The 24862-nt window shown below is 37.4% G+C and overlaps 1 protein-coding gene across 4 annotated transcripts in view; it reads left to right on the plus strand.

The window, feature by feature from the left end:
- The window catches only part of Strn (striatin), a 117776-nt gene that overhangs the window by 1062 nt on the left and 91852 nt on the right, over positions 1-24862 (plus strand). The gene's annotated exons all lie outside the window — the stretch shown is intronic.

The following is a 24862-nucleotide window of genomic DNA, read 5'->3' on the forward strand; positions in this document are numbered from 1 at the left end:
GCTATCTGTGGGGCTTGAAAAAAATGAAAGCAAGGTTATCTGGCCATTCTAGGTTGGTTAAGTGGGTTTTCAGTTGGTTAATGGGTTGTTCTTAAAAGTTACACACTAATTCCTGGAGGAACTTGAAATATGAGTGGTTGAGCCTTTCTGTTTTAGGGGCTAATCCTGTATGCTTATGAAATTCGAGTTCAGTTTTCGTTTATGAAGCACTTGAAGTCAAAATGCTACCCATTGTGCCACTTTTTTTGGTAACATGTATTTTCTTTAGCACTAAAAAAAGAAATCTGTTAAATAGAATCATATGCTGAAACAGACTGCTTTGGTGGAATGAAAGTGTCTGTGGAAAGAGCAAACAGGCGAGGTTATAGTAGACAAGGTTATACTTCTGTGATTTTTTGTTTTTTGTTTTTTTGGTACCGTGGATTGAACTCGGGTCCTTGGGCTTGCCAGGCAGGCGGCAAAACCACTGAGCTAAATCCCCAGCCCAGTACTTCCGTGATTTTGAGGAAATCCTTTAACCTTTCTGTGCTTCATCATTTATTTGAGACATTTGCTGAGTACCAGCCACGTGCATCTAGGCCGAGGGATGAACAAAATTGACAAAGCTTTCCCCTCATGTTTTAGCTGGAAGGCGATCAACAAATGTAGCTATATAATGGCCTATAATGGCCTGTAGAAACTGCTGTGAGGGAAAATGTCACGGTACAGGATTAGAGTATGATAAGGACAACCATTTTGTTTTGTGTGAGACAGGGTCTCGCTATGTGTAGTCCAGGGTGGCCTTGAACTCACAGCGATGAGTGTTTTCTTGTTTTTGACCAAATTAGTGAAGTCAATTTTACCTTCCCTAAACTGGAAACAAAATTAAAATTTAAGCACCTAGGGGCTGGGGATTTAGCTCAGTGGTTCTTCGGCCTGCCTTGCAAGGACAAGGACCCGAGTTCGATTCCCGGTACCAAAAAAAAATGTAAGCACCTACATACAGGTGTATGACCTGCCTCAGCCTCCAGAGCCCTGGGATTGCAGGAGTGTGCCATCACGCCTAGCAAAGACAACTGTTTTAGATGGAGTGTTTCAGAGAGGCCTCTGGGAGATGATGGATGAGCAGATGAATGAAGTCAGGGAGTGACCCATAGTTTCTGTGATTTCTTCTGAGTGTGTATTTCTAGTTATGCTTACATTCTTTGGCAACATTTTCATTGCTATTATTATATTGCTTTGATAGTTTACTTGATATTTCTAAATTTTCTCAGAATGAATTGCTCATGTCTATATAGTACCTAACAAATTTGAATGCTTAAAACCTTCATTTCTGCTGGATATGGTGGTGCATGAATTTGGGAGGCTGAGGCAGGAGAATCACCTCGAGTTCAAGGCCATCCTGAGCTACATAGTGAATTCAAGGCCAGCTGGAACTACACAGGGAGACCCTGTCTCAAAAAACAAAACAAGGGCTGGGGATTTAGCTCAGTGCCACCATGTCTTCCTTGTAAGCACACGGTCCTGAGTTCGATCCCCTGTACTGGGAAAAAAAAAAGTAACAATCATTAGCAATGCCTTCTGTAAATGAGCATGGGAGTTTTAGGCTTCAAGGAAATGTTAAAGGCAAGGTTTTTCGTGTTTTTTTTTAACTTTAATGTTGTACAGTTATGGAAATAATTTTGTATGTAGGTGCTTAAAATTTAATTTTGTTTCCAGTTTAGGGAAGGTAAAATTTTGACCTCACTAATTTGGTCAAAAACAAGAAAACAAATACTTACCTTCCTACCTGAAGGAATTTGAGAATTTCTAACCTGCCATGTCCTCTGTTCAACCACTTCCCTTGTCCTTAAACTTTTCCATTTACCAGTAAGTGTTGTCAATGTTCAATTTTTTACACTCAGTTTAAGACTCATTTGTGTTCATCATATTAAAGACACTATTGTGGCTTTCGGTTTGTGCTTAAATTAAATTAAGCTTCCATGGAGAAACTTGAAAGCAGTGCTGTCTTGTCTTTTTTTTTCTCCTTTTCCGCAGTGCTAAATGATCAAACCTGTCCAATGGTGTTCTGCCACTGAGCCACATCCTGCCTCTCCCTTCCTTAAGACTGGGCCTTTAGTAAGTTGTTCAGGATGGCCTTGAACTGAGATCCTCCTGAGTAGCTAGGTTTACAGGCCTTTACCACCACACCTGGATATGCTGTATATTCTGAACATAATAAGTATTGTATATTTTGGGGGGGTTAGGGAAGATTTTCAGTAATCTATGGTCTTTGTCCCGGTATATTAACACAATTAGAAAATATTAAAGATAATTTCTTTACATCAGAACATGATTAAATTGGGATCTTTCCCTTAATTGTTCTTTCACTATTGGGATCTTTCTAGAAAACAATAGGAAGTAAAAGGATCAAATGAATTGGATGAAATATGGATCACTTGGTGCCCTTCTTTTGTAATTTCTAAATATCTGATGTCATTAATACCAGAGTCAACAAAAATACGTGTAAGATTCGGTTGTCCCTTCAGGAACCTGTCAGTCCTGCTCTTTCAAGTTGCCAGGGAGGTGTTGTGAAAGGCAGTCCAAGCTCTCAGGTACCTGGCATGCCTTTACCACTTCCTTCCTCCTTCAGATTTTGGGAGTAGGAAAACAGATACATTGTACCAAAGACTTCTTTATTGTTTATGTACTCTAATAGACTGGTTTTTGTTTTTGGCACCCCTCCCCATGAGAATAGATAATTTATGGGGGGAAAAAATCAAGATATTACTGAGCTTTACAGTCATAAAAGGAATTGGAGAGGGAATACTAGTAATGTTTGAGAATATTTTCTGTATGCATGACTTTGTACCAGAGCCTCATTAATGTGATAGAATATGAGTAACATATAGAACCAGAGTGTTTCTCATTTCAAGGTGTGGTGATGGATGATTTTCTTAGAATGGCTTGAGAGAAGAGTTAGAGAATAGGGAGAAGAGCAGGAAGAAAGAACTTTTATGAGGTAATAGCAACCTAAGATAGTACGTAAAAATTACTGGTTTATGGAAAAGCAAGCATGCAAATAAAAAATGAAAATTAAGAGCTTTAGATTTGGATGCTGTGTAAGTGTGGAGTGAGGAGGTTCTGCTATTTACCTGAAAATGCTAGAATTGGGTGGAATTGTGTGGAAAGAGGTGGTAAGATTAAGTAGTGGAGGGCATGTGGTATGTAGGGTATACACTGGAATGTTTATGAGTCTGGGTTTTGGCATTAGTGATTTATATTTTCATTGAGCAGATATTTTTTAAGCACCTACCTCTCGCCAGATTCCGTTGTAGGATAGGCACTATAGAAGACACAGCAGTGATAAAACAGATCTTAGTCTGATGAAACAGTGATAAATAAATATTGGTGATATTGGAAGGTAATGAATGTCCTCATAGGGTAAGGGGAACATGGGCTCCCTGAAGGAGGAAGAAAGGCTGTAATGATAAGGTACCATTTGAGCTAAAACCTGAAAAGGTGATAGATACAATGAGGAGTGTTTGGGCCAGAGGAGACAGCCAACGGAAGGGTGATGCTGGGAATATTTGAGGAGTAACAAGAAGTATGTTGGAATAGAGGAAGAGAATGGAGGAAATGATGTCAGAGAGTTACTGAGTTGTGCTCTTGATAAGAGTGGGTTTTTTTTAACTCAGCAAGGTGGTCAGCCATTGGAATGCTTTGAGCAGAGCACTGGAGGGACGCCGCCTGTAGAAGAAACCTTGGGAAGGATTCAGAATAGACCTGGAAGGAAAAAGAAGCCAGGAAGACAAGTTCTAGGTTTTGAAAATCAATTTAGACTGGAGATAAGAATGGTAGTGATAAGGTATGTGAATATGTATTTTGATATATCATCAAAATATAATGGATTCTGAACACAGTTTTGAAGGTAGAACCAAGAAGATGTGCTGAGGGGTAGAATGTGAGTTTGAGAAAAGGGGCAACCAAAAATGATTCAAATGTATTTTGACTGAGTAGTTTCATAAGATTGTTAAGATTTACTGAGCATTTAAAAGGAAAAATAAGCTCTTAAAATGACTTTTTTGTTACAATAGATATATACTGTATCTTTTTTTATGGTACTGGGGTTGAACTCAGGCCTTGTGCACACTAGGCAGACACTCCTGCTAATGAGCCACACCCCAGTCTACTTACTACTCTACTGTATCTCAAAAGGCAACATGGCGTAGACCTGGGGTTTAAATTTTCTCTCTAGAGTTTAGTACTGTATTTCAGGCCTATAATACATATTTGCCAAAATTATGAGCTCTCAGAACCTTAATTTCTTCATATGTAATTTGAGAATAAAAAGTTACTTCGTGAGAATTAAATGAGTGATAGTACCTAACAGAGTCCTGGTGCATAACACAAAGTAAGTGCTGAATAAATAAATGATAGCAAATTCGTGATATTAAATTTTTACTCTCATTTATTTTCTTATACCTGGAGAAAAGCATAATCTTCAGTCATGAACTCTTCTAAAGCTAGAGTATGTAAGTGCCATTCTGGGACCATGCAAGTTAACAGTATTCTCCATCTGACTCTGGCACTAAGGACAAGTGGCCTTCAGTATTTGTCTAAAAACATGGATTAAATTTTGAATGTACTTGCTTTCCTTAATAACCTACTAGCTAGCTGTCTGCTACCTTGAAATTCATGTAAGTTTTTCTGAATATGATTAACTTTGCATTGTATCTTGGGTAGCAAATTATATCCAGGCCAGGGATTTAGCTCAGTGGCACTGCGCCTGCCTCACAAGCACAAGGTCCTGAGTTTGATCCTCAGTATCAAAAAAAAATTATATCCATTTATTGACCACTCTATGAAACTGGTCCTGCTGAGTGTGGTGGCACACGCCTGTCATCCCAGCACTCAGGACACTGAGGCAGGAGGATTGCGCATGTTTGAGGCCAGCCTGAAATACATAGTGTGACCCTGTCTCAAAACAAAACAAAATTGGTCCTCAGTTTTATTTGGTCTTAAAAACTACTCTAAATTTGGAGTAGATGAACCCCATTTTAGTATGTTATAATTTTGTGAGCAGGTTCATTTTTCATTCTATTCATATCTTTGATACTCTGATGTTTTTGAACAGTTACAGAAGTTTTTAACTCTTTTAAAGCATATCCTATTATTTGTCACTTCAGTGTTTCTCATCCTCCACTGAAATCTTAGAAGATCTTAAAATGGTCTGGGGGAATTTTTAAAGCTACCTATTCCTGGGCTGTACCCTAGACCAATTAAATCAGAATTTTAGGATTAGGACTCTTGGGACTAGTATTGTTTTTAACTCCCCTGTAGTTCTTAAATGCAACAAGGGTTGAGAGACTGCGCTTTAGTTGTTCTTTTCTGTTTTTACATACACAATATATACTGTATAAGTTTGACAGTTTTAACACTTATGTTGGTATTCCATATATGGATGGCTTTTTAGAGAATTTAGGCAATAATTTCTGTTTTCTTTCCATTGTTCTTTCTGATAATAGCTAGCATTTTATTTTTAGGCAGTAGAATATTATAATTTGAATCACCTCCCACTGCTTAAAATATGTAATGACAGTATAATCTTTGAGCTGGAATGAACTTTGGAAATAAGTGACTGCAGCCTTCTTGCATAGGTAAAGTGAGGCCAAATAGAAGTTAAATGATGGAGAGTGAAATAGGTTTTGTATAAGCTCTGCTACTTAAGTCTCCAGCTTTCTTTACAGTTTTTTTTTAACCTTTCCAGGTATATTACTATCTCCTTTTTTTTCTGTGTGTGTGTGTGTGTGTGTGTGTGTGTGTGTGTGTGTGTGTGTGTGTGTTGGATTTGAACCCAGGGCTTCATTTACTCAGCTGCACTGCAGCCCATTATCTCCTTTGATCCTTCATCCTTCTGAAGTAATCAGAGCCACACCAATGCTTACTATATTTTATGTCAGACATATGCCAGGTGTGGTGACATAGGCCTGTAATCCAGCTTTCAGGAGGCTGAGACAGGAGGATCACTGCAAGTTCAAGGCCAGCCTGGGCTACATAGTGAATTCAAGCCACCTGCACTGCATAGTGAGACCCTTTCTGAAAAAATAAAATATCACACATAGAGATTTTTTTGGGGGGCGTACCAGGGATTGAACTCAGGACCTTGTGTTTGCAAGGCAGGTGCAGTGCCACTGAGCTAAATTCCCGACCGCACATGGAGAGATTATACTGCTTTACTGCTTTCTACCTTATTTTATTGGTTGCATTTAACATTTTCCCTGTCTTAAGTATTTTCTAGTTACATTGATTTTTCAGAGTATAGATTGCTTTTTATTTTGTTTGGAACTTTATTAGGTTTCCTAAATCTGTGGGTTAGTGTCTCAGTTCTGTGGAATTGTTATAATCTCTTTACATAGGTCCTCTTACATTTTCTTTTCTTCTCCTTTTTGATCTCAGATTATATGTGTATCTTAGACCTTCTCCATTTTCTGCTCTGTGTTTTTCATCTTTTTAAAAAAATATCTCTCTGTGCTTTATTCTGGGTAATGTATTTGTACATCTTGTCCATTGGAGTTCTCATCTGTTAAGGCTTATCTGTTAGAGACAGTGAATTTTTAGTTTTGGTTATTGTTGACATTCATTTTGGTTCCTTTTTAAAACTGCTAGGTCTTTTATTTTAAAGAGTGTTCTGTCCTCTGAAGATATTTTCGTGATCTTTTATTCTTAAAACCTAGTAACTAGTTATTTTATAGTTGGTGTCTGCAGGTCCTATATTTGAGGCCTTAGGAGGTGTGGTCTGTTGTTTCTGATGGTTCTTGCTCATGACTTGTTCCTTTGTATTCTTGGTTTATCTTTGTGTGCTGCTCACTGTCCTTGGAAAAGCATAAGACTAATATGAGTTCTCAAATAGAGGTGTTATGGGACAGTTCCTTTAGAAATGTCTCACCAATCAAAAGTATTCCAGGTCTTTCTTGCCTCAAACAAAGGATTGGACGAGACAAACCAAAAACAGTGCCAAAAGTTTATTTGGAAAGTGTGGGGTGAATGAGTATGGAGGAAACCAGCTCTGCAGAGCGAACTTGGGCCAAACAAATAGAAAAAGAGGGTAAAGGCAAAAATAAAAGTACATGCTGTGTCCATGAAACGCAGCGTAGGCTGTCACGGGAACTCAGGCAGGATAGTGGCTCCCTGTGGCATTCGGTATTCTTTTATGCTGTCCACATCTTGTGGGAGCTCCAGAGAAATTCTACACACAGGGTCCTGGTGTCCCCCTGGGATCTGTTTTTTTTTTTTTTTCTTAGCAGTGGCAAAGTTTATTTGATAAAGTAAAGGTGAAGAGTGGGAGGGAAACTGGGTCTGCAGAGTGAGCCTGGGCCGAGTAAATAGAAAAAGAGGGTAAGAGGAACACACTGCTTCTGGGAAACACTGTGTGTGGGCTATCACAGAAAGTTACAGTAGCTGCCCTGGGATCTTGTAATTGACAGGTCTGGCTCTTTCCTCAGCCAGCTTTGCCACCCCCTATCTCCTGTATCAGAGGTCTCTTCTTTAGAAAGGTTTTACATTTGCTTCTATTAGATGTCTGGAGGGACTACTAGTTCAAAACTACTTGAAAGCAAATTTATTGCCTAAGATTTTTTAGACCACCTAGCTTATATGAATGAATATTGGTTGAGGCCAGTATACCTTTCTCTCTCTTTTTTTTTATACCGGGGTTTGAACTCAGGCAGGCTTGCAGGCAGATGCATTGCCACTGAGCTAAATCCCCAGCTTTTTTTTTTTTAATGGTAGCAAAGTTTTACTGAAGTAGGAAAAGAGGGCCAGGGATTTAGCTCAGTGGTTCCGCTGCCTGCTTCGCAAGCGCAAGTACCGGAGTTTGATCCCTGGTACCAAAAAAAAAAAAAAAAGTTTATGTAAAGTAGGAAAAGAAACAGACTCTGCAGAGCAAGTGTGGGCCAAGCAATAGTAGGAAAAGAAGCACACCCTTCTTTTGAGAGTGTGAGAGCGGGCCATCTGTGCAAGAGAGAACATAGTGGCCACGTTTCTTGTCTTTGTGTTGAGCCTAGGTCTCTCCTGTGAAGCCAACATACTTTTCCCATCTTTGCCTTTAAGGTTAGCCCCTTAGTGTCTTAGCTAAGTGTAAGGTCTGTCAGTTTTTAGACTCTACACTCTTGATGGTCTGAGTATTTTATTCTTGCCCTTTGGGCATTACAAGGCTGTCCAAACTACAGTTCAAATGTATTCTGATTGGCTAATGCCCTAAGAGCAAAGTGGCTTTTATTCTCTTACCTTTCTGGGTTCCCATTTTCCCTTTAATTTTTCTTTTCTTTTCTTTTGAGCCAGGGTTTCTGCTGTGTATTTCAGGCTTGCCCTGAACTCACCACATAGCCCAGCCTGGCCCCTAACTTGTGAGGCAGGCAAGGCACCACTGAGCTAAATCCTGGCCCATGGCCCCTAACTTGCAACAGTCCTCCTGCCTCAGCCTCCTGAGTGCTGACATTACAAACAATGTGCCACCATGCCTGGCTCCCTTTAACTTTTGGCCGAGTGATTCCATGCTATCTTTTCAGGTTTGTGTTGGCTTTTAAGATTGGAAAAATATTTTGTCCAGAATTTTTAGCTATTTTTAGTAAGAGATTTGCTATAGGGCACCATTACTAGAAACTATATGATGTTTCTTTGAAGGTCTAATAAACAAAAATGGTGCCAGTAATTATCTCAGGAAAATAGCACTGACAGCATTTCTTTGTCAAGAGATGTTTCTATTCGGTCCTAAACTTTATTTCCATATTGAATTCCAGTAGTTGTTAGGACCTACAGTTTTCTTGAGAATCTTGCTAATTTAGGCAAAATTTAAAATGAACAAAACCCTTGACGTACTATGCAGTTTTTTTGTTTTTGTTATCGTTGTTGTCTATGTAGTTCAGGCTGGCCTTGAACTCGTTACCATATTTCCTTGAAAATAAGACCAGGTCTTATATTAATTTTTGTTCCAAAAAATGCAGTAGGGTGTGTTTTCAGGGGATGTCTTTTTTTTTATATGTAACAATCTACATGTATTAATTTACTTATATACAAAAATCTACATTTATTCATGTACATACAGCTACATTTATTCAAATATGTCATGTCATCTTCTTCTGGGTCATTGTCATTCTCCAAACCCCAAATTCCGGCCTGAATTTCTTGTGACTCCATTTCCATAGAACCATTGGCCCCAGTCTCTCCTGTCCTGTCTCTTTAAATGAGCCCTTTTTGTCCATGTAGCCTGCTGGTCGTGCACGGGCAATACAGCCATCAGTGATTTTAGCCTGAGAATTCTTCACCCCAGTCACAGCCTCTTGCAGGCGAGGCTTCACAGTTTCCATTAAACCAAGACGTACTGAAGATTCGAAACAGAGGAGTGTCAACAAAAATAGTGACAGTTAAGAATGACATTCCACACAAAAACGACAAAAAATTACAGGCACCAAAATTCAGAAAATGTTTCTTTGTTTCACACAAGTGCATTAAGTATGTCCATTACAACACATGACATATTGAATTATGAAGATGCATATTAGATACCACCACATCTTGTTATCAGGTGTGCACATTATTTGTGCATTGTATCTGTACTCTGGTCCTTTGGCAACAGTAAGTCTAGAGTTCATCTGTTTACATAAGCATTTAGCTCATCCACAAGCCTCCACTTAGGTATTTATAAATACTTAGTTATAATTTACAGTATTTATTTTAACTATTAATGTCAATAATATTATTTATATTTATTACTATTATTGTATAATTCAATAAGCCTGTTGTGTGTGGCAATGGACATACTAGATGCCTCCATCTACCTGATGATGGACCTTCTTTTGGGGGTAGGCTTATATTATGAGCATCCTGAAAAGTCATGCTAGGGTTTATTCTCTGGTTAGGTCTTAATTTTGAGGAAATAAGAGGATGTAGCACAGGCTGGCCTCAAACTCTGGGTCCTTCTGCCTCAGCCTCTCCTGCCTCAGCCTCCAGAGTGCTGGGATTACAGGCATGTGTCATCACATCTTAGGCAGTTTTTTAGAGGTGTTTGAATGTACAGATAATCTGGACAGATTTCTCTTTGTCAACCTACTGTTTAGTGGGCGTCACTTATAATTTTTGATTTGTAAGTGTTGTTAATGTATCCAGGTTTCAGTTCTGGGCTCTTAGAAGTAAAATAATTCTTAAGATCTTTGGAGTTTCTTTCCTGGGTGGCCAATCTGACTAAACCGTCTGTTGACCATCATAATTTGGCAGTGGAAAGTATGGGCCTTAGAGTTAGACAGCTCTATCACTTCTGATTTATAACTTTCTAGGCCCATTTTTATTTGTAAAATGTTGATGATAATATACTTACCAAGCAAGTTAATTGTCAGCTTTAAAAAATATAAAGTATGTAAAATTTGAGACACTTAATGGATGCCCAATCAGCGATTTGCTCGTTTGTTGAGATTTCCTGTGGACCGAATGCCCTAGATTATATTATTTATTTAAATCATGTTTTAGATGCTAAAAACTAGTTGAATTGATCCATTTGGCACCATACTACTCTATTCTTTCTGTAAATAATGGATTGAGGACAATGCACTGTGTGTTGAAATTAGAGGACAGACTGCTGTTACTGTGTAGTCAGTGGTGATAGTTTGTAAGCACAGTAACAGGACATTCTGGAGTTGAGAGAGAAATGAGATAAAAGGCATTGGGGAAGGAGATAGAAGAGGGAAACTGGGCTGGGACAATGGAGGTGGACAGGAGGAAGAAACTACATATTAACCTTTTTTTTGGTACCGGGGATTGAGCTCGGGTCCTTGCCACTTGCGGCGAAACCACTGAGCTAAATCCCCGGCCCCCATATTAACCTATTTTTAACTATTAAAGGATGTTAAATTTAATAATTATTTTCTTTTATTTCATCCCTTGCCTCGTATCTCTACTCAAAATTTTCTGTTCACTTCATTAGGCTAAGAATATTTTGCCCCTAGAGAGGCCTTAGAATTTAAGTAATCTCCTCCCTTGTTTTATCAGTTAGAGCCAGAGAGATGAAGTGTCTTGTCCTGAGGTCACTGAGTCAGTGTAGATTTAGTTTAAAACCCAGGAATCTTAATACCCAGGCCAGAGTCTCAGTTCTTTAGATCATAATCTCTCCTTATTGTCTGTAACTGCTTTTGACCTGAAGGGACCAAGTAAATGATACTATTTAGGTAATTGTGTAATACATTTAATGTTTTTTTTTGGGTTTTTTTTTTTTTGGTCCCCGGGATCCAACTCAGGTCCTTGTGCTTGCGAGGCAGGCGGCAGAACCACTGAGCTAAATCCCCAGCCCATACATTTAATGTTTTTATGTTGATCTGTGATGGAGGAAAATAACTCCCAACCTGTTAGATGTCAGGTGTGCCAAGTTTGTGGTCAGCATCGAGGAATGAAGTTGTGAATCATCAGAGGAGGTTAGGAGAGTTTTATGGGAAATAAGAAGTACAGCTCCTGGAGTGGATGGCAGTAGCCCCTCAGTCCAGAGCTATTTAAGGATAAGCAGAGCACTGGAACCACCCAGTTGTTTGGTGGTCACCTACCACAGGTGGCTCTGTGGAATTAAAATGACTGGTTGAAACTCAGGCTCTCTGATCGAGTTCCTCAGCCTATAGGGTTTAAAGGAAACTGGGCTTTTAGGGAAAAACTGTTTTGTTTTTGTTTTCATTTTAAATTCTTGGGAACTGGAACTCAGTAGGGAGTGGCCACACCTCCCTTTAGTAGGGAGGGGGCTGCATTGCAGGTTGCCTGAGGAAGCTCATCCTGGGCTTAAAGACCTAGTTCACTGTGTATTCTTGCGGTTTTTTTTTTTTTTGGTACCGGGGATCAAACTGGGGTCTTTGCGCTTGCGCAGCAGGCGGTGAAACCCCTGAGCTAAATCCCCAGCCCATGTGTATTCTTATTTTAATTCCTCACCGTTTGGCTGGTCACCCAACTCTGTCTCAGGCCCTTCCCCTAGCATGCTGTCTTATAATAAGCTAACTATTCTTTACAGATCAACTATGCTTTGAATAGCTGTCATAATTGAAATTCTTCTTACCACTTATTTAAAGCTTGTCTTGCAGGGCCTGATGATGCATGCCTGTAATCTCAGCGCTCTGGAAACCTGAGGCAGGAAGATCTCAATTTCAAAACCAGCCTCTGCAATTTAGCAGGACCTTGTCTCAAGAAAAATAACAGAAAAGGCTGGGGTTGATTGATCTCACCTCAGAGGCCCTAGGTTCAGCACACAATATTGGAAAAACCACACACACACACACACACACACACACACAAAAAAACAGTCCTAAGGGGGATGTACATTACATTGTTAGTAGAATTTATATATAAACAAGTTTTTGAGAAGAACTGGAGAAGAGATACTTTCTATTTTGTATATTTCTGTACATGTTCTGTTTTTGTATATGCATGTATTATTTTAAATAATAAAACACTTCTTTAAAATATAAAATTTAGACAATTTCCAAAAGTAAAATCCAGATTTAACTCTGAATTTTAAAAAGGCATAACAACTTTTTTTTTTTTTTTTAGAAAAATTGATGGTTTCTTTAGTGGTCCATATTTCAAATCTTTATATAATTCATATTATAGCAAACTTACAAAAACATTTAAAAAAATACCAGTATAAATGGGTTCCTCAACCTGGGAATACAAGTTCTATTAAGACAAACTTTTTCTGGGAGGCTGAGTCAGGAGGATTCCATTGTTTGAGCTCAGCCTGGGCAGTTTAGCTAGGTAGCAGAATCAGGCTCTCTCTTTCTCTTTCTCATTTTTCTTCAAGTAGAACAATGATAGGGTGAAAAGAGTGAAATGGTGACCTAGTTAAGGGCTTAGGAAAGACTTTTAACAATTTGTGTTCCTCAGAAGTGTTTAACAATATAACTATTCTAATTTCTTTAAAATTTTTTATTTTTTTATAGGGAATACTGAAATAAAATGATCTTTTTTAAAAAAAATTGTAAATTTGGGGCTTTTTCTCCATGCTCTAGGAATAGTTACTTATATTCCCTGTATATAAATAGTTTGTTTATTGATACATACATCAAATTTTGTGTGGTGCTTTGGATATTAGGTTTTACTTAGCTTGTTTTACATGTTGTTTTAGAACAGTATGATAAATATATCAACTGTATTTACTCTTATGAAAGTTATTAGAGGAGATAAGGTCATCCTCTTTGGCAGACAATGTGTATAACCTTTGTCATACAAGTATCTTATCTGAGGAAGACGAGTATTAGAAAATGTTGGCATGTAAGAAGGAGAACTTACTGTAGAGATGGCTGGAAGAAGTATGGCAGAAGAATAGGTGTTTCATTTTGTAGGTAAGGTAGGGAGAAAAGGAAGAGAACAGGAGCCCTGGAATTAAGGTGAGCTTTGGGGAGCATAGAATAAGATTGGGTGGAAGAAGTATTTTGGGTGTGGCAGATAGAGTCTGGACCTAACTACGTGGGAGAGATCTTTTCCAAGGAAAGCCCAGGGGGAATGTTTCATTACTGATCACACAGGTTCCATTAGCACTCATTTATATGCAACAGAAATTGGATCCCTACCAGTATATCTACTTAGGAAAAATAAACGATGTCAAATTCCACAAGGGTGATACTAGTCTCACCTGATGGAAAATTACAGCACAGCCTAGGACTTGTTCTCAGTTGTTTTGCTTTGTTTTGTTTTTACTTCCTAAATGGGAAGGTTAAGCAGTGAGCCAAGGAGTTTAAATTATAGGCACAGCCTAAACCTGCCCCTGAGGAATGTGGATCCCTATGAAGCTGAAGGGAGAGACTGGGAGGAGCCTGGGATCTGGGTCAGCACACTTACCAAACTTTAAAGAGTAGACTCCTTCAGGGAAGAAGGTATTCATGGTCCAGTAATTTATCCTAGTATTTTATATTTCCTCTTCCCTTTGTTCTTCACCCTACAAAACAATAATAGTTTCATTTATTGAGCATTTACCATGTGTCAGGTACAGTATAAGCACTTGATATGTATAGTCTATTTTAAGCTTTGTAAAACTATATGCAATAGGTATTAATTATTCCCTACTATATAGATAAGGCAGTTGAGAAAGGATAAATAGTATATTATAGAAAAAGATTGAATTGTGGATCTGAACATGGTACATAGAAGGAAGTATTTTGGCATTTTATGTTTTCTCTCATGTTTCTGGGTCAGTGTGCAGGGCTGGAATGTTTTCCTTCCTCTTGTTTGCCTGCTAAATTTCTAATCGTCTTTTGAGATTCAGTTTACTTTCTCTGGTAAACCTGACTTCCAGACACAAGGACGTTTCCTGCTCCCCTGACAGCTTGATTATGTAATAAGGGAGAAACATTGTTATCCAACACCTACTAGACTGGCTGTTGATCATTTAATCAGAAAAATGGTTAAGGGCTGGGGATTTAGCTCAGCAGCACCACACCTGCCTCTCAATCGCAAGGTCCTGAGTTCTCGATCCCCGGTACCACCAAAAAAAAGAAAACTGGTTAAAATGATACCATAAATAATTTATTTATTTTTTATTTTTATGTTTTTTGGTACCGGAAATCGAACTCGGAACCATGTGCTTTAGTGCCAGAACCACTGAGCTAAATCCCTGGCCCCCATAAATAATTTATTTGAAGTTAAAAATATGAAAGTGAATAGTCACTTGCCAGTGTAAGACAAGTCCACCCACCCTTCACTTTTTTTTTTAATGAATACTGACTAGAGTTCTGTGTTGCCATTCTTGAATAAACCATAATTATAGTATATTGTTTATGATTTTGGGTTTTGGTTTTCCTTAAAGCACAATAAATTCAGAATCCTAGTTTTTTTTCTTTATGACCTTTCCCCCAATCTTAGACAGTTATTTCTCCCACAGTACTTTGACATTATTTTTAGTGGGTCTTCTTTCCAAGGCTTGCTTGCTTTCCTCCCCCTCTTCCTCCTTCTCCTCCTCCTCTTCCCCTTCCCCTTCCCATTCCTCCTACCCCCCATCCCAGGGCCTCCTGCTAGGCCAGGCTGTACCACTGATCTGAATAACCCCAGCCCCTTTCTTTTCACAGCTATACCTTGGTGGTTTATTAAATATTCAATTAAATCTTATAATTAAAGTAACAAATGTAACTGGCATAAAGAGTTTTGGGAGGAAATCCAGTTGATTCTTGCTGAGCCTGTACAGCTACATGGAAATCAGTGTGTGGATGGACTATAAAAGTTCACCGGCCTACTACCTGTGAATATTTAATGCACTCTGGGCTTTGGACTTGTTTTACAAAGGGACTAAAGAGTCATGGTTGATGGGTAGGGTTGGTTAACAGAGGGGATTAGTGGTGAAAACATCTGTGTGGGTGTCTGTTACACCACCTATCTCATACTTTGTATGTTCATTTGCTCGCTAGACTCAGTCACTGAAGGGTGCTGCTTCTCTAAGGTTGAGCATTGTGCTTAGCACATTACAGCTACTTATAAATGGTTCTTAAATAAATGAATCATGTTAGTTTACATTGTTACTGAATATTTATTAAAAATATGTCTTTATATGTATATCCTGCTTCAGCAAAATTGTGTTCTTTTTTTTTTTGGTACCAGGGATCGAACTTGGGTCCTTCCGCTTGCGAGGCAGGCAGTGGAACCACTGAACTAAATCCCCGGCCAAAATTGTGTTCTTAAGGGCAGTTCCTGTGCCTGAGATGTCTTTGATACTTACGGTGTCATAACTGAATGTACAGAATATGTAGGTGTTAGGGGAGCATTGTATCAGTTCCCTTTGCTGCTAGTTAGTTCTACCTTATGATTTTCAGTGGAAAGAAGCAAATATTGTGTCTGCATTTATTCAGAGCATTGCCTGGGTCAGGCCAAATCATTTTGGGAGAGTTTATTTCAGACACACCCACTGGCTTCATAATTGCTGCTGGATGCTGATGACCGCAAATGGTGCTTGGGTTTTAGTAGTTGTCAGTACTGTTGTCTCCCACATGCCACTCTTGTGTTGAACTGGCCACCAAGAAATGCCTTTGCCATTTCCGTTAACAGTCTTTGTAACCAGCAGGGTCCGTGCCTTCACTCATTTATTTTCTATATCGAAAGCCTGTACTTTCAGATTCTACCCAAGTTTCTTATTCTTTCTAAATGGATAAGTAATTATTTATTTTAGTCCTTAAACGTAAATCTTACCTAAATAAAAATATCTAGTTCTTGTTACATTGCCCCTATTTTCTGACTTTTAATTTTTTTTTAAGCTTTTTAGTTTTTCAGTTTTTGAGACACGGTCTCACTGTAGTTCAGGCGGGCCTTGAACTCACTGTATAGCCTAAGCTGGCCTTGAACTTGAGGCAGTCCTCTTCCTCAACTTTCCAAGTTGGGGTTACAGGTGTGGGCCACCATGCCCAGTGGCTGATTTTGTTTGTATGTTGCATTACTAATACATAATTATATTTAAGGTTTTTTGAACTCTGCTTCTTTAAATGAATGAAAGGAATACTTCATTTATACAGAACTTAGAATGAAAAATACTGTTCTCTGAGCTTGCTTCTTTCCATCAAAAAGTTACCATTTAGTTTCCCAGATACCTAAGCATCAAAAGGCTAAAGTATAGAAATACCAAAGTAGCCAAAGCCTCATAGACAATTTCATGGTAGAACTTAAAAAATTATTTAAAAATTGCTTTAAAACTTTTGGCTGCAGGCTTGTTGAATATTTGGATTCTGCCAGGTGCAGAGGTGACAATGGAGAAGAGGCAGATGGGGTCCCAGCTTCTAGGAAGCTCACAATCAACTGGTACTTCTTAACTTTGGACAGACTGGAGTCCCTTATGCCAGTGGTAATATCTACCTTGGCCATGACATTTTCCTTTTTTCTTTGTAAAAACCAACCAACCACTAAGAACAAAAGAAACCCCTTTTCAGTCTCTCATCATTAGTATTGTCATCCTATCCCTTATTTTGTTTCATTTCTGTGTAAATGTTTCTGAACAGTACATTTTAATTTTAATATTTATTTATTTACTTACTTTCAGTACTAGAAATCGAATTCAGGGCCTAAGACTTACCAGGCAGGCACTGTGCCGCTGAGCTACATCCCCGGCCCTGAACAGTACATATTTACTGCCTTTAATTTTTAGGAGTCTCATTTTTCTGTCTCATGTTTTTATTTTCCATTTTATGGAATACCTATTTCTCAATCTTTTGTGATTTTGGCTTCCATTTCTCCCTTTAGATAATTAATCATCAGATTATACTGTCTTTTTCAGTCAATATTCTTTGACTTAAGTCTTATCACTAGCTAATTACTTTTCTTTAGGTGAGTTATAAGATGCTGATATTTTTGCTTAGTTAAAATCTGTCCTGTCCAATTCTTGCAAATGCCTTTACATAGAAGACCTGCTCTCATTTAAAATTTAGTTGTCCTTTTTAAAAGCCTTCTCTCAAATCATCTCTTCTCTATTCCTCGCTCATAACTTATTCTTTCTAGAAACTTGGACTCAGGTGTCACTCAGCCTTGTACTTCCTTACATTCACTCTCCTAGCAATGCATTGCTTTTTATTTAATTCCTAGTACTGCTGCTACCCTGCTTTATACCTTCATCATCTCATATCTGGCAAACTGAAGTAGGCTAGGCCTTCCTCATGTTTTATTTCTAGTTTCTCCTTGGTCTAAAGGAGCCTTCATGGTACTGCCTCCTAAGCTTCTAAAAGTATTGACTTGTTCAGTGCATTCCTATATAATTATTTGTTTTGTGCATTATAGATTTTAAATCTCTCCATGAGAGTAGGTTGTATTTCCTACCTATTAGAGTACTATTTCCAAACCAAAGAAGCTTAATCTTGCTTTCTACGCAACCCATACTTCATTATTGTCTTTGCTCAAAAGAGTCATCATTCTGAAGAATCCTTCTACTGCCTTATATTTGTATTACTTTCAGATTTATGTATTCCTTATTCAGATTCAGCTAAAGTCTCATTTCAGCATTAAAACTTTTGAATACTCTTAGCTTTTTGTTTTTAGTACTTGTATTTGGCACTTGCAGTATGCTCCCTTGTACTTTTTACTTGCTTTTCATTAATCTGTTAAAGTAATTTAACAGCTGTTCATTGAGATCTACATGCAAGTAAGTGACTGCTCTGTGTTGAGGATATAATACTCAACCTTATAACTTCCTTGGCATCTCTAAAAGGATTGTTTCTAGCACCTATCACAGTATGTATTAATAGTCATGCTGTTGTTAGATATTGCATGCATTTATTAAAACACTACCTGTTACCCATAAATAATATAATTTTGTTTATACGTATCACTTAAAAATAGGTTTAAATAATAAAAATGAAATTTTAATTTTTTATTTTGAGACAAGGTCTCATTGAGTCACTAAATGGCACAGTTGGCTCAAACTTTGGAATCCTCCTGATTCAGCCTTCCAGAAAGTTTGTTTTAATAGGACTTGTCTTCTCTAGTTAAGGAATTTGTTTATATTGATTTTTTAAAAAAAATTTGCGCATGTGAATTATAGAAAGATTTGAAACATGAATCGCTGTTTTTTGTTGTTGTTTTCATTGGTACATTTTAGATGTACATAATGATACCATTCACTGTAGGGAATGTGTACCTGTACATGCTGTATCTTACTACTTCTTTTTTTCCCATTCTTCTCTCCTCCCTTCAAACCTTCCCTCTTCCCCTCCTTACTTACGAAAGCTTTGTTTCCATGTTTTTCCTTCTATTCTCTCTTTTGTTCCTCGTCTCTTCTTTCCCCTGAATCACTGTTTAAAAACCATCAATTTTTTCAACAAAAACAAAACACTTGTAATCCTTTTTTAAAATTCAGTTTTAGGGCAGGGCATGTGGCTCAGTGTTGCTGTGCCTGCCTGGGAAGCCCAAAGTCCTAAGTTCGATCCCTGGTACCAGAAAAATAAATAAATAAATAAATTTTTAAAAAGAAAATTTAGTGTTAAATTTAGATTTTAGTTTTGAAAACTATCCAAATTTTACATTTTAAAGAAGCGATTTATTTAATATTTAAAATAAGAATGCACGCATATTATATACAGAAACCCAACGAGTACATAGATACACAAAAGTACAAAGTACCCCTTTCTCCAGTCTTTCTTTTGATATGCTGCTCTCTTGATTTGTTTATATTTTATGATTTTCATGCTGGGTGTGCTGGTGCAGGCCTGTAATCCCAGGACTTGGGAGGCTGAGGCAGGAGGATTGCCATGAATTTGAGGCCAGCCTGGGCTGCACAGTGAGTTCAAGACCAGTGTGGACTACATAGGGAAACTTGTCTTAAAAAAAATATGATTTTCACTTCTGTATACAAATTAAGTGTTTTTGATAAGCTTAATTTGAACTCAGGTACAGAAATGAGTTCTCATTGGCCTGCACCCAGCCCTTCTATTATTTACCTAGTTTTATCCATTTTTTTGTTTGGGTTTTTTTGGTACAGACAATTGAACTCAGGACCTCATGCCTGCCAGGCAAGCGCTATGCTGCTGAGCTAAATCCTCGCCTCTTCCATTTTTTATTTAATTCCTGTCTTACATTCTTCTCTTATTTTTAAAAATATATCTTTAGGCTGGGGATTTAGCTCAGTGGTTCCACCGCCTGCTTCGCAAGTACAAGGACCTGAGTTCGATCCCTGGCACCAAAATAAAGAAAAAAAAGAATATCTTTATACCAGACATGGTGATGAATATCAGCATTCAGGAGGATCCCTGGGAGTTCAGGGCCAGCCTGGGCTACATGATGATAAGACTCTCCAAAAAAAGTTATATATACATATATATATATATATATATATATATATATATGTATATTTGAAATATTACTGTTTTCCTCTCGTTGCTTTTTTTCTAATATCCAGCTGTGATGTTTATTGTACATTAAGTCCATTGCTTTTAACTAACTCTCTTTAACATCTCAATAAGTCGTGGAATTGCTTGTATATTGTTTTACATATGTAAACTTTGCATTTAAGTACTGTCTACCCTATTTCCCCCAAAACAAGACTGGGTCTTATATAAATTTGTGCTCCAAAAGATAGTGAGGCTTATTTTCAGGAAATGTCTTATTTTTTCATGTACAATCTACCTCTGCTCGTTTATTCATGTACATAAATCTGCATTTATTCAGATACGGTCCTGTCATCTTCTGGAACGCCATCATAACTCTCTAAACCCTGAATTCTGGCATGAATTTCTTGCAATATTCATTATCAAGTGTGCACTTTTTTTTTTTACTTATTGGTACATTTTAGGCATACATAATACTAACACTCTTCATAGGGAATTTGAACCTGTACATGGTACATCCTGCCCCTTTTTTCCCATACCCCTCCTCTCCCCTCAAGCCCCTCATGTACAAAAGCTTTATTTCCATTTTTTCCTTCTAGTTTCACTTTTTTTTCTTGTCCCTTCCTTCCTTTCTCCCTCCCTCCTCCCTGTTCCCCTTCCCTATTATCTGTTTATCCCTGTTCCCCTTCCTATCCCTATCCCTATTTATTTTATTTTCCCTATTATCTATTTCCCTGTTCCCCTCCCCTATTATACGTTTCCCTATTATCTATTATACACTTTAGTCCTTATTTCCACTTTCAGTTTCTTACACCAGAGAAATAATGCGGTATTCAGACATGTGTGTTTGATTTATTTCACTTAAGAGTATAGTTTCAAGGTGTACCCATTTAGCTATAAATGTCTGAAGCTCATCCTTCTTTATGGCAGAGTAGTACTCCATTGTATAGAAAAACCACATATCCTTTATCCATTCTAGGTTGATGGGCATTTGGACTGTTTGCATATTGTTTTTGCATTGTGTTTATGTTCCAGTTGGTCATTCCACAATAAGTCTTGAGTTCATCTGTTTAAAAAGGCATTTATCTCTCCTCCAAAGGAGTCTGCTTGGGTATTTACAAGTAATCATAATTTATATCATTTATTTTAACTATTAATGTCAGTAACATTATTTATATAGTAATATTATTGTTTTATGATTTCACTACATCCATCGTGTGTTGCGACAGATATACTAAATTTGTCCACCTAACTGGTGATCTTAACTGGGGCTTATTTTTTGGGGTAGGGCTTATATTATGAGTATCCTGAAAAATCCTGTTCTTTTCTGGTTAGTTCTTATTTGTATGGATGTTGTGGCCTACATTCTCATTAGTGAGTGATCCCATATTGCTGTTAACACGCCTTATGTAGCATTATGGATTTTTTTTAGTGGTACTTCAAGTACTCTACTCCTGAGCTATACATTTCTAGTCCTTTTTTAAAAAATTTTGACCAGGTGTGGTGGCGTATCTTTGTAATCCTAGCACTTGGGAGGCTGAGGCAGGAGGATCCCCTGGGGTTTGAGGCCAGCCTGGGCTATTACATAGTGAGTTCAAGGCCAGCCTGAACTATGCAGCCAGCAAGACCTTGCCTCAAAAACAAAAAACCCAAATTTTTTTAGTGTGTGGTAAGGATGGACTGTCCACTTATCTGTTTACTGAGAACATTTTCTGTCTATATTCACAAGTAAAGAAGTTTTCCTTTTTCTTTGTAATACTGAGGATTGAACCCAGGGAGTACTGAGCTGCATCCCAGCCCTTTTTTTTTTTTATTTTGAGTCAGTATCTTGTTAAGTTTCCTAGCTTGAATTTGCAATCCTGCCTCCGCCTCCTGAGTAGTTAAGATTGTTGGGATGTGCCACCAAGCCTGGCTCATTTTTCTTTTTTTGATCTATAATTTATTCTTGGTAATTTTCAGATTACTGTTAAAATTTTAACAGAAAACAGAATATTTTTATTTATTAGAGCTAGATAAATCTGATAGTGGTCCACTAGGTTAAGAGGAAGTCATTGGGATTTGTATTTACATTATGAACATTAATGAAAATAAGCACTATTTTATGTAATGGATTTAATTTTTAAAAGGCATGTTTTCTAGATCTTATTGTCCTAAACATTAATAAAAGATACACATGCAGTTATAGCTACTTTGTTTTGGGAAGTATTTTTGTGTCTATGCAAACTGAGATTACTAAATCTCCTGAAAACTCTTTGGAACTCCAGCCTTGTGTTTCCTGCCTAAAAGGGGTGTCCACTTGATGGTAAAATGAACAGCATAGAAACTTGTATCTCACCTCAACCCCACTTCCCTATAATCCCCATTGCCCTATGTTATTTAGAAAGGACAAAAAAAAATCATAGTTTTAATTCTAGCATATATATTTTTGATTCCCTATTAGCATGCTTATTTGTTTTAAATATGTTTTTATGTGATTATTTTAACCATTCAGTGTCTTCTTACTTGTGTGGCAGTGAAATTAGTTAATATAACATCTGGATGGAATCAAACTGTAGTCCTTTTGCCTCAGGCTCCCATAGGGCTGGGATTACAGACCTGTGGTGCCACACCTGTCCTAATTACATTTTAATGACTAATAAGAATTTTTTAAAATTCTCAAAATATAATGTATTGAACTATCCTCTTTTTGAGCATTTGGGTAGTTTTTGTAGTATAGTAGTAAATGTATGGCAGAATAATATGAGGTAATTGTTATCAAAGAAATATATATTAAAGCTTTGAGGTTCCTTTTATAGCTGGTTAACTATGAAGAACAATGATAATTAACCAATGCTGAGAAGGTAAGTTAGAACATTTATACATTGTTGGTGGTATTGCCAATTGATCACTGTCCATCATGACATGTGAAATAGTTATATGTTGATCTGCTAACCTTATTTTCTACTCCAGGAAATTTTTTAAAGTTACGCTAAAAGTCTATGTGCATAAAGAGCATTGTAGGTAAATTTTAATAGTGAAAAATCAGAAATGATTAAATGTCCAACTATAGTGGAATCAGTTTCATTTAAGAATGCTTTTGGCTGCTAGTAAGCCTTGTTAACAATGACTTAAATAGAGATCTTGCTTTTCTCTTGAGATAAATAAATATAGGTAGTATAGGGCTTGTGCAGTGACTCACTGATGATGTAAAGAAACTTGTTTTAGGGTTGGGGAATAGCCTCGTGAAAAACGTATACTTAACATGTGCAAGACTCCAGCTTTGATCCTGAGCATCAAAACCAAACAAACAAAAAAAACCCACCACTAGTTCTTTTCTATCTTTCTGATCTGCTGTCATTTATCCCTACTTGTTGCTGCTTGTCCTTGTCTTGGATCATGGTCACAAGATTGCTATAGTTACAAACATCAAGACCACATGAAAAACACACCAACAAAGTTTCTTTGGATTATTTTTGGAGTGAGTCTCTTTAGTGAATGGCAAGTATTCCCAGAAGTCCCTTCTTCCCTTCCCCAACAGGCATCCATATGTTTCTCATTGGTCATATAACCAGGTCTGCCCAAAACAGAACCAAAAAAGCAGCCGTTTGGCTTTCCAGATTCTGCAGTGAGAAACTGTAGGGTAGAAAAAACTGGAAATATGTATTTTAAGTAGTCAGTCCATAACATCTGCCACAATGTTTAAGAAAGTTACGGTAAATCTACTTGAATAAATGCTAGTATAAAATATTAATAACAAAATGTTTGCAAGAGAAAAAGGTATAAAATTTGTACCATGATTCTGTTCATGTGGAGAAATGATAAGGAAGTAATTCAAATGGTAAAAATAGAGCATATCTTTGAACAGCTTTTCTTTCTTTCTTCCTTCCTTCCTTCCTTTCTTTCTTTCTTTCTTTCTTTCTTTCTTTCTTTCTTTCTTTCTTTCTTTCTTTCTTTCTTTCTTTCTTTCTTTTCTTTCTTTTCTTTCTTTTTTTTCGAAGGCAGGCAGTAAGAAGCCCAGGTTGGAGAGAGAAGAGAGAAGCTAGTATTCTCTTGTTTTTTTCCAGAGCAAAGTTACCAGATCATAGAGTATGTGTAACTTTATAGACTTCTTTCCCAGAAGAGATTTGCATTGCTACAGCAACATATTTCTACAGTTCATCTGCTTGTGAACGTTAAGTTTTATCATTTAAATTTACCTTTTTTAAAAAGCAACAAAAATTCAAATCTATAGATTAGTTCCATGAAGAGCACAAAATTCCTAGTTTTAATAATTTTTAAGATTTAAAATGTGGTGCCAGGCATGGTGGCGCATGCCTGTAATCCCAGTACTGGGGAGGCTGAGGCAGGAGGATTGCTGAAAGTTCAAGGCCAGCCTGGGCTACATAGTGAGTTCTGAGCCAGCCTGAACTACAAAGCAAGACCCTGTCTCAAGAAACAAAACAAAACAAAAGATTTAAAATGTGGTATTTTGTATTTTTCACTACTAGTTAGGCTTTGATATTTTCCATGGGATGAATTTGTTTCTATATCCTTTTGTGGCTCTTCATCAGTCTCCTGACATTTGTTTCTAAATAGAACCTGATTATTGATTAATATTTATAAATATTGACCTTTTAAAAATAAACTTTAATTAGCCATTTCTCATGTGTATATTTGTCCTATTAGGTTTTGTTTTTTGTATGCTTGCTTGAGACAGGATCTTTTGGCCGGTCTTGAACTCATTGTGTAGCCCTGATTGGTCTTTAACCCAGGTTCCTCTTCCTTCAGCCTCCTAAGTGCTGAGATTACAGCATCACCACCACACCTGGCTCTTCTATGGAGCATATTTACATAGTTAGATAAAATATCTTGTATCATGTTTACTACATGTACCTTTTTTCCTTGGAGTGTTAGGGATCAAGCCCAGTGCCTCACAAATGTCAGTGCTCTACCAAGCTACTTCCTTTCCCAGCCCTACTAAATGTCTTTTTTTTAACATCTAACTTACTCTAATTATAATCTTCATCAGTACTCAGCAAGGCATTTGCTATTTTTATAAGAATGATGAAAATAACTTTAAAAATCAGTATTCTATTTAGATTTATAAATTCCATATATGTTGGAAGGGTGCCCCA

Source organism: Heterocephalus glaber, unplaced genomic scaffold (genome assembly GCF_053883595.1).
Source record: "Heterocephalus glaber isolate CG9 unplaced genomic scaffold, H.glaber_assembly_v1.0 deba00001457, whole genome shotgun sequence".
NCBI classification, from domain to species: Eukaryota; Metazoa; Chordata; class Mammalia; order Rodentia; family Bathyergidae; genus Heterocephalus; species Heterocephalus glaber.